Source organism: Saccostrea echinata, unplaced genomic scaffold (assembly GCF_033153115.1).
Source record: "Saccostrea echinata isolate AGI-Se365-2 ecotype Australia unplaced genomic scaffold, CSIRO_AGI_Sech_v1 ptg000001l, whole genome shotgun sequence".
Lineage (NCBI taxonomy): Eukaryota > Metazoa > Mollusca > Bivalvia > Ostreida > Ostreidae > Saccostrea > Saccostrea echinata.
In genome coordinates this window covers 45,903,009-45,919,282 of record NW_026889750.1, presented here as the reverse complement: position 1 = coordinate 45,919,282, position 16,274 = coordinate 45,903,009, and the positions used below count along the sequence as shown (strand labels likewise).

Below are 16,274 nucleotides of genomic sequence, written 5' to 3'. Positions count from 1 at the left end.
GGACCAGAACACTTAACCTAATGGTCCAGATGTTATAAAATCTGGTGAAAATACCTTTGCTTATTAAAACTTTTACTCTTCCTCTGATATGCCTAGTAGCAGAGAAGATTTTCAAAGAAATAAAATGCATTTTCACAATAGATTCAATCCAGCCCTTTATCCTAACACCAGAATCAACGAACCAAGGTCATGAAATTCACAAATTTGGAATAGATACCCTCATCATTATAACTATGCACTTAGTTGAATATTTTCACCAGAACCCCTGACCCTAGGACCAAAAGTTTCAAAAATTCTGTAAAATGCACCCTTGTACATCATAACAATGCACTTTGTTTATCTGCTCAACACTAAGGAGCAGACAGGATTATTTAATTGAATTGATGCATTTTCACTATATTATCAATAGAGTCCCACCCTTACACCAGAACATCTAACCCAGGGGCTGTGAAACCAATTCATAATTTTTGTTCCACTTTAAATTGGTTTAACGGTTCCAGAGAAGAAGTTGAAAATGTTCAAATGTTAACGCACGACGACAGACAAAAACGGAGAGCAGTAGGTCACCTGTAATGATGACGTAGCAGTGAAAGATTTTTATATTAATCATATTAAGCATTTGAATGGTAATCAGTAACCAAATTAATGAAAGCAAATAGTAGCTATGTTTTCTATAGTATTCTTTATATCGGCAAAAATTATTGAGGGGGGTGGAACAAAAATTATGAATTTCATGGTCCCTGCTCCTTCGGTCCTAAAGGGTGGGACTATATCCACCAAAATTAATGCAATCTTTAAACTTCTTCTTGGCTGACTTCTAGTTGAGGGGAAAAATCAGAGACTTAGATCTTCAAGACCTCTGTAGCTTGCTGCTGCCTAATGTTACGCAAACAAACGAGAGAGTTGGCTGTACTGCAGACAAAGGACTATCAAATAGATAACTAATAACAACACAAGTTTTGAAGATGATAAAGGAAGGCGGAGGGGTGGAGGTGGATTAAAACCGCTTTAAAAATCAACCGGCGTCCTGAAAGAAAGTGAAAACCAATGCTACCGCAGTGACGCACCCACGATTTTTCCGTGAAATAATTTCATTGGTTGACCTTGCGACATTTACTTGAAGATACTGTTAATCTTGGGCGAGTATAGCAAGAGAGATAACTCCTGCAAACCTGACAGATACATAATCTGTTTAGAAACCTTAAAATTCTTCCATCCAAAATTGGTAACGGTCAAATCCGTAATAACTACTGATTCTTCATAGAATATAATTTTATGCATATTCCAATAATTTGAGTTACCTCCATTAATGTATTAAACGACTTTATACCACAGGTACTTGTGGACAGGACCCCCCCCCCCCCCCCGATATTCAACCCGGGGCTTGTTGGACTTTTTTTCACAAATTATATTTATTACACTTATTCATCATGTGTACAATAGGAAAAAATCGTGAAAACCCCAAAATAATCGTTTCACACAAAAATATCCCACTTTACATTATAAGAGAGAAAGGTATGCCACTCCGGTTTGTTTACGTTGTACCCCCACTGGTCTTTCTGGGTTTAAAAACATGTTTTTATTTTATTTTAACCTAAAATGTCGGTTCACACTGTTTCTACATATATTTTTGTCTTAGTTCATGCTATCGGATTGACTCTGCATCTCGTAAGAATCCCACAATTAATCCTTAAACAGCATTACAGTCAGTGCGTTGAAAATTCCTTAGGTAAACGCAACGGAAGTGTATAGTTTATATATTACCTATCATGATAACACCCGAGAGAGATTATTACGTCAGGCCAAAACTCTCTCGGACGTTATCGTAGTAAGTGAGACATTCTTGGTGTACTTCCGTTGCGTTTACCTAAGGAATTTTCAAAGCACTGACTGTAATGCTGTTTAAGGATTAATTGTGGGATTCTTACGAGATGCAGAGTCAATCCGATAGCATGAACTAAGACAAAAATATATGTAGAGATAGTGTGAACCGACATTTTAGGTTAAAATAAAATAAATACATGTTTTTAAACCCAGAAAGACCAGTGGGGGTATAACGTAAACAAACCGGAGTGGCATACCTTTCTCTCTTATAATGCAAGGTGGGATATTTTTGTGTGAAACGATTATTTTGGGGTTTTCACGATTTTTTCCTATTGTACACATGATGAATAAGTGTAATAAATATAATTTGTGAAAAAAAGTCCAACAAGCCCCGGGGTTGAATATCGGCGGGGGGGGGGGGGGTCCTGTCCACAAGTACCTGTGCTTTATACCACCTGCCATCATTCTGAAATACATATTAATACATAACACAGAAACAAAAGGTGTGTGGCACTCTGCCACTTCTGTGACTTTTCATTTACATATTCCGGAGGTGCTTGCATACATTGATTTAGAACATACTTGTATAAAAATTAACCTTTTCTTCTCATCCAAAGTTAAGCTGGTTTGATATAATTTCTTTAATCCAAACCCCAAAATAGTGAAGTTTCTTTATTATCCTCATTTAGATGTATGAATTAATTATGTTCCACAAAAATGTCATAATGATCTCTATTCAAAAGACTCTATGCATGTATTTACCATATAAAACAAAGCCGAACAGTAATAGACAACAAATAAAATTATCAAAATCTTTTATTATCCAAAAACAATAACAACGATATTTACAAAAATACATTTAGCCACACTATATTTATACAGAAGTTGACAAACTATGGTACAACGTTAAGATTAACAAATTTACTGACAATAAATCGAATTTTTATTTATAAAATAAATAAATTTATAAATAAATTACACAAGTAAATGTTTCAAACCCGTATATGACATTTTTTTTATACAGAAGTTGACAAACCTTGGTACAACATTCAGATTAGCAAATTTACTCGGACAAAAATGTTTAAATTAAAAATTAATCAGAACTTTTACAGGAAACTGTTTTAACATGTTCACAAGATCTTGAATAATATAATGCACTGTTGATTTTTCCTTAATAAATTTTCTACTTGTTTTTTTTTCGATGAATTCGTAATACATTTACCTATTGACCTTTGGGGAAAAAATAGATTCTTCAAAAAGAAATTGAACCATAATGCGTCAAGGAAATGTAACATATCATTTTGGAATTTAGATGTAACGTCCTTTAAATTTATTTAAAAATATCTCTATTGTGCACACAACCAGTAAACGATAAACTATATAACATGAAATTAATAGTTAAAGAACAATTTACATATTTAATCTGCAGTATTAAACATTGCTAAACATGTCTATAAACATCATATACACATGACACTAAGGGACATTGAAAATTATTCCGGTTTCATGGTTATTTCAAATCTGCTTTGAAAAATGCACCGATGCAAATTTTATTAGTTACGTGCAAATATGCTCTATATTAATTTACTGTCTACAGTGTATCAATTGTAAAGACTTTGTATTCAAAATCCCTTTTTTCTGTTTTATTTATTTATTGGTTTATCTATTATTTTAAAATCAAATAGGCTTTTTAAATAGGTCAGGAAGTATTTTTGACAGTTTTAATCAGACAAAGTTGTATCATCTGACGTTGGTCTTATAAGCTCATCTTAGTTAAAGCTTTGTTAAAAAAGTCCGAAAACACTTTTTTTGTTTGTGTAATCCACATAAAACTCTCATTGAAAGGATGACTGCACTTAAGGACATACGAAATTTGCGACAGAATAAACTTTCAAAACATGAATTTTTCTTTTCATTGCAAGAATGGTCAACATCCAATCTACAACTTTATGTAATTACGTTTAATAAAAGTGTGTATTTACGAAGTTCGAATCTGTTTTCAAAGGCAGGGGTCATCACAATTTCTTGAATCTCCGTTCGATAATGAGGACGCCCACTTTTTTACTGACTTTATACATAGTCAGCACATGTTTGTCTATTGTTCTACGTTTAACAGTAGTTGTATATTTGCATAAATAATAATGTGTCAAAAGGAGATTAATAGACAAACATGCGCTCATGGTTAAAAAGAGAAAAAACTGCTTCTTCTTACATTCGCTCTCTGTGTTGTAACCAAGGATTGTGACATGTTGAATATTATAATTCACCACGTGATTTCTTACCTCATGTAACTTTGTGAATACTAAATTCCGTCAAGTGACTTGTAAGGTAGCATGTTTGTGCTAACTAGGACATTGTGTTCGAACACATTAAGTCATCTGGCATTGATATATAATCTGCTTTGATTACATTGACATGCTCATATTGTTAATTTTGTTTTGAAGCTTTTGTCAGAAGTGTATTTGTGCCATACAGAATGGAGAGGGAGATTGGAAAGAGTGATCACGTTCTTTTTTCCAAACATGTCATTTTTATTTATCAAGTCTAATTTTAGAGCCATTCTTACAATGTTAGCTCCACCTCTCATGCATACCTAATGTTTAATCAAGGGCAGGTAAGTGTAAAGTCACTATATTTGGAAAGCAGTAAGGACAAAAAACATTGAATCATTTTATTGTATCACAGTCTACAATCATTTTAAGATTTAAATTTGGTTCCAAATTGACAGGATTCTTTCATAAACATACAAAAGTGAAATAAAGTTTAGATATAAAAGCAACAGAAGCAACCGAAAAAGACCCAAAAATAGGCGTTAAGTGCAGTCGTCCTTTACTTTAAGACATTTGAAACAAACTACACTAAAAAAAAGTTTGGTCTTTAATCTGGAGAAATTTCATCAAGCTTAATATTTTTTTTCCTTATTTTTAAAGTAAAATTATCAAAATTGAGTCATAAATGTAAATTTTTATTGAAGATAGCAAAAATTTCTTTATTTTTCTATATGTATTTTTTCAAAGAAGTTTACTTATAGCCTTTCTAATTGAATATAAAATATGAAGTTACTTTTCATGAAGACTCCGTAAACATGCATTTATTTATTTATTTTTAAAAATAATTTTCAAATGAAAATAAGTAATAATCTTGAATCAAAAAGCAGATATATGAATAAATGAATATATAAATAAGTTTCTTACACTTACATGTACTGTGCTTTTGAATTGGGTGTTTCTAAATCACTCATTTTAAATGATGAACGGTTTGAGTAGTCCTTAGACCTACAAAAAGAAGCCAATCGGTCGAAAGAGAGGAAGTAGATAAAGGGATTGAAAGCGTAGTTTGCAAGCATGGTAACTGTTCCTATCTGATAAAGGATATTCATTAATTCTTTATAGGAATCCAAAACTTGATATTCCACTAACACTATCACTATATCATTTATTACAAAGGGCAACTGACCAAAAACATAAGCAAAGCAAATGAGGTAAACTTTCGTTGTCATCTCAAAACATCGTCTCCTATAAATCAAGTTCAAGGATATTGTTGACAGTGTTTTCATTTTTCTCAGTTTGGAACAATGTAAGTATAGCAACATACCAAATATACTGAAAACTAGGGGTACACCAATGTAAGCGAAATAGGAGGTTACCAGAAGAAAGTCTGGGCAGACTTTGATAAAGGACAAAATGACAGCATATGAAATGCTTAGAGTACTCATGACAGCTAATATGGTGAGCGACAGTTTTAGTACCCTACGGCTTGAGTGATAGGTGTGATATTTGATAGGGTTAAGAATCAGAGAGTATCGCTCGTAAGCCATAACCACGAGATTGCCACTTCTCCACATGAACGGAGTAAACACACCCCAAAAGAACAGAATACAAAGGGGAACATTAAAATAGAAATTGTAAATTCTAGGGTAAAGAATAAACATTGTCGTGTACATTACACCACTAGACATCAAGTCACTAAGAGACAAGAGCAGAATGCACATATATGTTACATCTTTATACATGCGTCTACAAAGTATGTTGATAAAAGTCGCCGTGTTTCCGGTAAGAGAAATGGACGTCAAGATCGAACAAACGGGGATTAACCAACAGGTACCGAAATCATTGATGGAACACAAAGCGGCATTTTCAGGAGCGGAACTATTTGGTAGCGGGCTGAAAAAGTTTGCCATTGACGTAGAATTCTCCATCATATTTTTAAAAATCTTTCTTGGTCTACAAAAGAAATTGATTAAGACTAATACTATTAACCAGTTGTTAGAGTGATAGAAATTTCAACGACCAATTAGTGTACAATTTAAATCAGGTCAAAGTTCACAGACTCATGCAACAAGTTATGAATTTTATCCTAACAATTTGATACTTTATGTAATCTGAGTGTAATTATCAACCATTTGTGCCTTGGTATCTACAAAACATTTGTCTAAAAAGAGGAATGGAACATGAGGGTTTCCACAAACAATCTTTTAAGACTATAAATGAAATGTGAAAATAACGAACAGTGATCATTCTCAAAAGTCAATATTTATAAATAAATTTATTATAAGCAGAGCCAACATGGACCTCTGAAAATAGAGGTGGGATCAGGTGCTATAGAGAAGTAAGCATCCCCTGCCGACCGGTCGCACCCGCCCTGTGCTCTTTGTTATGATCGTGTAAACAGAAAATCCGTAGATACTTCAGTGTGAAAATAATTGCCTTACAATTTATATGAAAAACGTCAGTGAACATTCGACCTAACGACAGATTGTATTTTCAAACAAGGTTGCTGGTCGCGGTAGCCTAGTGGTAGGGCGCTCGCTTCGTGATAGGGAGACCCTGGTTCGATTTTTTCAAACCTAAGACGTAAACATAGGTAGTGACTGTTCCTTCGCCAAGCGCCCGGCACTAGAAGTGAAAGTCACGGGTCATTCGGACGATCGAGACCTTAAAAATCGAGGTCCCGTGCCATTGTAGGCGTTGGGACGATAAAGAACCCCCACTGCTCAATGGAGTTGAGTGTCGAGTATAGGTCTAAATTTGAAGCCCTTCACCGGCATACGGTGACGTCTCTATATAAGTGAAAAATTCTCGAATGGGAGTTAAACAACATAAATCAATTAATCAATCAAACAAGGTCAATGATTATTTGAAGAAATAAAAGAAAACATAACTTACCTTTGATTCTGCCAAGTTTGCTTTCCTAATTTTTTATATACCTGTATCCATCTTCTTAGAAAAGTCAATGGCTCTCTTCAAAAAGAAATTTTGATAGAAAATATCTATCCAGAAAATATCTATCCGAACAGGTATTTTATTTATTTATTTATTTCTAAGGAAATCAAAGCATTTATACCCATCTACCAAAATTTAATCCTAGAGAGATCTGTGTTTTCATCCCATTGGCGATTGGCTGAAATCATTTTTTACCTTGCTGTCATTCAATGCATTAGTGAAAGCGAATCCATTGGTTACTAAAACGGACAAGTATTTTTCATTAGCATTGATTTCTGCTTTTTTTTTTTTTTAAATTTATAAGCCTTGTACTTCCACAGGGTGTACACAACATTTTGACATCAGCTGAATTTTATACTAATCTATTGAAAACGTTTTCGAACCCAGAAAAAAATTTACACTAAAATGGTGGCGGTTTTAATGATAAATTATTTAAATACAAGAAATTATCTTTACTATTACATATGTAAAAAAGGACGTATTTTTATAAATAGATTAAGTCATTCGAATTTCTTATATAGTCAAAGAAAAACTTTCAATTGATCAAAAAGTTAATTTTTCATCAAAATTTATCGTGTTTTAGGCCATTAAAAATGTATATCGGTTGCAATGATAACCACTGACCAAAGCAACCATTTTATTATGATTTTTAGTTTCATTAATCCAGATAAGAATGTGTGTCAAGTTTTATTAAAATCCAAGACACAGAATGCCACACTCCCTATATAAGAGTTTAAAGATCGTGTGTCTACGGTAAAACCATGCAAACTCGCCCTGAAACAAGGTCTCTAAAAAAGAAAGCACGGTTTCAATACAAATCTGGCACTGTATTTCTTTTAAAAATGAAATTATTGTGAGATATTAAATTTTATGTTCGCTGATTTGTTAAAAGTCCATGTAGTAAGATCATACAAATCGATTTTCTTACACTGTAGGCTATATGACCTTCTAAATGCCAAATGTGTAGTCATGAACTTGCGCATTTTCCCATATTTTCTTAAAAAGTTGCAGAATACATCAATTTTCAGTGGAATTTTCTTTCAGGCAAAAACAGTGTGTTTTCTATTACATGGAATTTCAAAATAGGGTAGGTAGGTGCTTTTTTAAAGGTGGTAGTGAGTTGGAGATTTGAAATTGAATATCTATTGAACATTGAACATTATGAACAAGAAATAAATCTAGGTTTAATCAAGGACCAACTTGTACCAGAGAGGAAGAAGCTTTGAAAATTACTATGATTTACTACTTTACCCCCCCCCCCCCTTTTTAAAAAACTTTTAAAAACTTCTTTATGGGAGATTAATTTAAATTTTGTAATTAAATTCTAATTGAAATCTACCTATGGAAAAATAAAAATGCATAATCATATGGTTGAACATTTTTTAGTTTTAAATATTACCAAAAAAGAAAAAAAAATAGATATAGATCTAGCAGACATATTTTGTGAGAAATGATTGTTTTCTTAAATGTTTATGTGTAGTAACAATAAGTAAAACAAATGAATAAAAATATTTCCTTGATTCTTAAAATTAAAAAAAAATTAAAGAAAAGTTCGATGACATTTTTGGGGATATTAGTTTGACCCATATCTATTTACATTCGTGATGCATAACAAGTGTCAGGATAACTGTAATTTTTTCAAGATCAGTAATCAAATTTAGGTGCCTTAAATGGCATGAAAGTCATTTGATTATTAATTAAAAAAACATCGATGATCATTTATCAGGTGTTTATTGCATCCCTCATTTAATATGATCCCATGTTGATGTACAGGATTGCTACTGTGTAAACATCTTCCTCTCTAATTAATTTGAAAAGGATGATTTTATGATTCTATTAACGACATGAAACAACGAACACAAATTTCTTACAAACAACTGTGCAGCCATTACGATTTTGTAAAATAAAAAAAATAAAAGAAAAAAAGATGTTTATGGAAACTCGAAATTTTCCAGGGAAAAAGTTGAGGGTCGGGACTTTGGCAGGAAAAAAAACCACATAATTTTTGGCCTTAGACAATATAGACCACATGCATCACCCAAAAAAATATTAAGATATGTAATGTCTCTAAGATATTTACACAACCTATCCAGAAATTAAAGTGGGCGGCGGCTGTGGACACTATTTTCTTCAGAAAATTAACCCATTAAATAAGTCATATTTAGGCTTTTTCTGTTAAAAACCTATAGAAATGTAACGAGTTCATTTACTGTCCTCCTTTCTGCCACATTCTTTCTTAATTTATCACATTCATATATTCGATCAGCTCATATTTTTTTAGTTATAAAATTTCAAAACTTTTTTAAAAAACATTACATTTTTGGAGCATAATAAAACTAAAAACATACCTATTTCTTTCATGAAACTTTGTTGGCAGATTACACTATCCAATAATATTGTAAATCGAAATATCTAGTTTTTTTCTTAATTCAATATGGCCGCCATATGAAGTACCACCTATAATTGGTCCTTTCTAGCCAAATTTCACTCGTATTTTACAAGAAATGTAACTCTTTTCTGCAATATTTTTGACCATTATTCAAAATTATTGTAGATAAACCAAGAATATATGAAAAGAATAAAGTTCATTTTATCTTTTGGAATGTAAACTATTAAAATACTTAGTTATACGAAAGGGGAGATAACTCACAAAAATTGACATTTTGTCAACATTTCACTTCCTACAAAATACCAAAGGTTCAAATGTTCATATCTCATAAAGTAACGCTTTAATTTAAAAAAAGTCTATTGATATATGAATATTGGCACCTTTACTTATATTCAAGTCAAATATGAAGCAGGGTATTCTTAAAACTCAAAAGATAAGGCAGATTGAAATTACAGTTCTTTGCAAAATTTGAAAGAAAATTGCACTTTAAAAATGTACTTATATCAACAAGTTTCTATTTTCTTCATTATTTTTGGTGTAATTATAGTATTTTTAAAAATTTAAATCTATGAGTGCAAAGAAATTCTGTTTAATATCAAAAGTGAATATCTATTTTTATAACCAATATATCAATAAAACCGATCAAATTGGACCTTTCAGACCTGATTGGTTTGTCCTCTATTGTCTTCCAAGCAGATCCACTGTCTTTTTGTATACTGGTATATAATAATTTAAAAAAAGCGTGTGAGGTATAATCCAGATCCATATATGTATAGATATACAATCTCTCTGCACTAAGATATGTCTTTGTCAAATTCACAATTTGAGACTGTACAGATTTGTTCATACACACGATTTTGAATAAAACGAATAATCTTCAGAGGAGGCACTGCATGGAAGGATAAACTCAAATGAATATTTTCTAGTCATTATTTCAATGTAATTAACAGCAAATTAGGAATTAAAAAACTAAGTATTATTGTTTGCAATAGCAGTAGGGAAAGACATTGTGTGTCTTTCTTATTTCCAGTGACAAGAGAGCGCTTGTCAAGGATGACGACTCTGAGAGCCTGTGAGACTTTTTTCACATAACTACTCTCTGTAAATGAAATTTTGCTAGGTATAAGAATTTTCCTTTAATCTTAACGGCTGTTCTTTTAAAAACATTAACTAAGAAAGTAGATAACAGTTTCCCGTAGCTGAAAGTTTTAAAAATTTATAGTTAAAAGTTTTAATAAAAAGACTTCTGGCGATAATAAAATAAACACCAAAAATACATCAATTTATAATTTTCCATCAACAAACATAATTATTTGAAGCAATAAAATTGATTTTTGGAAGTTTTTCTTATTTCCGTCTTTTAAAAATCCTTTTTTTATTTATTCCAATGAAAATTGTTGGATTTTTGTGGTAAAACTACTTAAAAAATTCAATTTTTAAAAATTCTTGTAAAGTGTAAAGCAATCATTTACCCAGCAAAACTCTTACTTTATGCAAAAATAAAGCCATAATCTTTATAGATGTTGTATAAGAATAAAATTTGAGGCGTTACTTTACATGTTATAGTCACTGAAATAAAACTGATTAAACCTAGATTTACTTCTTGTTCATTATGTTCAATAGACATTGAATGTCCAACCCCCACCTCAGTGCCACCTTTATAAAAACCTACCTGCATGCCCTATTTTTAAATCCATACAATAGAAAACACACATGTGTTTTTTGATCTGAAAGAAAATTCCATTGAAAATTAATTTTCTGGCAGAGAAATTTAAATGGATGATTTAAATACTATGTAAATAGAGGATATTCAATGTTTTGTAGATGAATATGGAATTTATTTCACGAGTGGGACAGGATTTTTAGATATTTTCACGAGTGCGAAGCACGAGTGAAAATATCAAAAAATCCTGTCTCACGAGTGAAATAAATTCCATATTCATCTACAAAACATTGAATTTTCTGTTTATTACATTTTCTTTGATTTTCCCTTTGCCTCTGTCTTTTCTTATCACAGTGTCATAGCTAGGCTTGACGTCACAGTTGAGCGGTTGAGACGTCATAGCTTAGCAGTTGTGAGATTGAAAACATTACATAGCATGGATTTTAGCAATAAATTTGGGAAGAAAATTGCAGTTTTAGCTCTATCAAGATGTTTAGTTACTATGACAGGCCAGAAATTATTTTTTACTTACTTTGATGTCCTTTCACACTATGAGAGAATATCATTTTGGTATTCTTTCACACTGAGAGAATATCACTTTTATTCAATAAATAAATCACAGTATTTCACTGTTGAAAATGTAATAAACTTTGTTATATCAAAAAATTTTAACACGTGAAAAATATGCTTCAGTGAAAGACTTTGCAAAAACCTATGCTGTCAAATGAGAGTTGAAATATTCTTAAGTTAATTAAAAAATCCAGAAACAAGGGCATTTAGACGTTCCATCGGAATAGTGAAAATTTAATTAAGACCTTAATGGTCAGCTTCATTTTAATCACTCATATATGTTTGACATATACTTACTTTGATCTTGTTGTCTTCAATCATCCTGATGAGAGAAAAAATCGGAAATTGTGTCTGGTGCGTGCTTCTTCTGTCGAATCCTCGTCAAAAATATAACTCATTGTTTTTTATATATAGACATATAACATATTTTTTGCAATTTCGAATTCGTTAAAAACCCTTCAATGTTTTGAGAAAGTCGGTAAAGAGACAGATGATAAAAGAAGATAATACAAAAGTAATACAGAAGTATTACCTCCTTTGAATTTCTTCTCTGTTTTATTTCTCCATAAAGATGGAATCTTCTTTTTATTATATTAAAAAATCAAGGAAATTTCAAAGATTTAAGAAGAAAATATCACTAAGTGATGATATAAATTAAATTAAATTTGACCGCCTTATTTTAGCAAGGTCAAGTCGTCAAGGTAATTATCTTTTTCCTTGACATTAAGGAGAAAAAATATTATTACTGTTGTCAATCATTTGATGTCTACTTTTATTGTGAAATTTTATATGGTTTTCTTTTTGTGTTATAAAGATGATACCACAAATGTCTATCAGACAATGACTAAATGTAGTTTAATAATTAAACTTCAATAGAATGTCTTCTAATTTTCTTAATTTTAAATGAATATTAGTTATCTGTTTATGCTTTCAATATTTAAATTTTTCTTATTTAGTTTCGTTTAAAGTCATTTCGTAAGTTCTATGGTCTATACAATGACTTTGTCAGCAAATACAATCTATCAATAAGCCATAAGTTGACTCATGTTTTTCATACTACATGTAATTGTTAGGCCATTATTTACACACTGAATTGTTGACGGATTTTTTAGTTATTCATCGATCATGACAAGGAGCACGCGGCGGGTGTGACCGGTCGGTAGGGGATGCTCACTCCTCCTCCATGGCAACTGATCCCACATCTGACATTTTTGGAGGTCCGTGTTTGCTCTGCTCCCGATTTATATTGTTTTAATGGACTTTGAGCTTGAATACTATACAATTATTGCTGGTTTTTGAGGTCAATACGATGATTTAGACACCTGAGGAGTACAATATTCACCGAGCCCGAAGGGCGAGGTGAATATTGTACTTCGAAGGTGTCTAAATCATCGTATTGACCTCATAAAACAGCAATAACTGTTTTATTATATGATTAAATGATAGCAAACTCCTACAAGACTTTTTTTTTTTGCTTTAATTGAAAGTTTTAACGAGAAATTTCAACAAGAACACATTGTAACATGAAAAAATGGAACAGGAATAATTCATTATATTGACCTGCAATAATTCCTTATATTGACCTGGAAGGTCACGTGATTCATTATATTGACCTGCAATAATTCCTTATATTGACCTGGAAGGTCACGTGTAGGTCAATATAACGTAGTATTTTTCTAACATTGTTGGATCTCAGCCAATCAGAAAGAGGGAAATTATTCAATCATATAATAATGTTCGTTATCTCCATATTTCATTTATTTACACATGTTGTAACCGAATTGAATATAAGACAAACGAAATTCATATATATTTCATATTATGAATGGTTGTGACTTCAGTAATGTAAATAAAACGAAGACGAAATGAACGTAAATAAGTTTTTATATATATTTTATGTGAAAGTGGGGTTAAGAAACTCTCTCTCTCTCTCTCTCTCTGATATGTTTCTTTACATATTTTGAAACTAAAATATTTACACTGAAAGGATTTTCAAAAGAAATTAGTTTATGAAAAGATAGGTTGCTGTCCTTTGAAAAGGACTATATGCATGTGTTTCTAACTGAAAGCCGAAGAAAAGTTTCTAGGTTTATGACTGACGTTTTTCATACTAATTGTTAGACCATTATTTACACACTGGGTTTTTTCCCAGGACATTGAGCGTGAATACTGCTCGTTATCTCCATATTCCATTCACCTACATTAAAGATACAAAACAAAAAATATTATTAAATTTATAAAATTTATTGAAATATTAAATAGGAGAGAAAGAACTTTCTTTTCTGTCTTTTTTCATTGAAATCTGTTTAAAGATTGGAAGCTAAGAAAAGCTAACAAGCCCATACTTTGTTTGGTAAAACATATTTATTCATTATATTCTAAAACTACATTCTCTAAATATAAATTTACTTAAGAAAATCCTTTAAGCCCTCGATTGTTTAAGAATGTAAAGTAAATGCATTATTCTGTAGTAAATTTTAAAAGCAGAAAATGTTATATTTTCCTAAGCCGCTATTCCGCCATTTAAACTTTAAACGAGACTGTTGATATTCTTATTCCTTCAACTTGTGTGTCAGTAACTTACCTCGTTTTAGAAATTGTTCATACATAGAGCATGCTCTTGCGTATCGAATCAACTGAGAGATGTACACCCCATATGCAGGTGATAAGGGTATATTGCTGCATAAGTAAGAGAAGTTGACGATTGAAAAGAAAAAGTCATCACGTTTTTCATAAAGCTTTGTTGTTAGTTTACCACTAACGTCTTTTTCTAGTAAAATCCAAATAGGAAACAGATGTGTCAGACTCTGTGGTATCTTTTATTTCAAACTCACTGGGATATATCGTGTCGACATATGAATGGAATTAACAACTGTTAATTGATAATACGTCGTCGATATATCTAAATGTCACAGCAAGAGATTTCTTTTTCTCATGCATAAGATTTTGAATAAATTCTGCTTCATATTCATGAATACAAATATAGGTCTGCTAACAATGGGGCGCAATTGGTACCCATTTAAACAATACAAATTATGAGGAGAGTTAATACGGTGCTCTGAAAACAGAGGTTGGATCATGTGCCATGGAGGAGTAAGCATCCCTGCCGACCAGTCATACACACCCTGTGCTCCTTATCACCCAGTCAAATTTGTAAACAGAGAAATCCATAGTCAATTCAATTTGAAACAATGACTTAACTAGATGCTGTCATGAGACGGTAATACCCGCACTAGGGTTTTTGCCTCTAAATGCACACTCCTTCATATTTGGGTAACCAAAGAAAAAGCCAAAATAATTCTATATGTATTTGTCATATCGAGCATAAAATCGAGCATCAAACTGAGCATAAAACATGAACATGTGACCCATAAGCCTCTTATGTAGGTATTTTGTAACGTGTCGAGCGGAATGTTAGCTTCTATCGGGGGTCGTACCTTGTCAATTCAAGGTCTTGGGGGATGATTTTAATATAGCAATTTTCCTTAATAAATGATTGGCAAATGATTGACAACAAAGGCGTGCAAATATATACAAATAATATGGCCTAACCTTATCTAGGTTAATAATCACGACAATATGAAATAGGTTATCAAGTAGTTACAAATGATTGTGTTAATTACAGTGGGTGAACTATCAGCCTTACACTGGCCAACCTCAGACCGACGCTTGTACTGCAGCCTTATTCAGGACACAGTCAGTACAAGTGACAGCCCTTCAACTGCTGTGCACACTGCTAGCCTTATTCAGGCAGACACACTGCACACAACAGCCTGGTCGCAAGACAGGTAAACAAGACGAAATACAGGTGAAGTGGCTAACCTCCGTCGCTGGTTAGCCTCTGAGTGGCTTGCCACTCCAAAACACAACAGCCTTTTAATAACTATCCTTTCTTTTCTCAAAAGGACAACCTCTTCTGTAAGCTGACTTTATCGTCTCACAAGTACCGCTGTTCACACATGTCTTGTACTTCGCACAGCTTGCACTGGAAAGGACTGTCTGTATCGGGATTCAGCCTTTATATACCTTTTTAACACGGAAGTTTACATCTGCAACATTATAGCTAAACCCGAGTGGTCACGCTATAAATTTCCGGAATATTACAATTTCATATACTTAACTCATTAAAGTCTGAAATTACAGAATTTAATTAATGATGTAAATTATGTTTTGAAAAAAGGGGGATATAATTTTTTGGCCCACAATTGGAAATTTTTAAATTTATTTTCTAAACAAATTTAACAAATAATATTATTTTAGTGCAAAGCATCTTTGATGAACTTAAAAAAAAAAATAGATGTCAACTCTCAGGATTGTTCAAATTGTGCAAACTTTCTCTCAAAAACCCACACCCAGTCAAATTTGTGAACCCCCCCTCCCTCCCCACCATTTGCCTGTTTTTGGAAATAGATATAGCAGTTATATAAAAACATCATTTGTTATGATAATATAAAAGTACATGTACCATACAAGTATGTGTACACCTTTTTGAAAATTTCTAGACTCGTGCCTCACATTGGACTTGCGTCACTCTACTAGTACAGGGGCTGATCGAATTTATGAAAGGGGGGTTCCAGGTCGGTGCCCCCAACATTCATGCATAGAA

General features: G+C 32.2%; 1 pseudogene; it reads left to right on the top strand.

The window, feature by feature from the left end:
* The window catches only part of LOC133197835 (uncharacterized), a 50,577-nt pseudogene extending 35,071 nt beyond the window's left edge, over nucleotides 1–15,506 (top strand).
* Nucleotides 15,507–16,274: the final 768 nt, after the last annotated feature.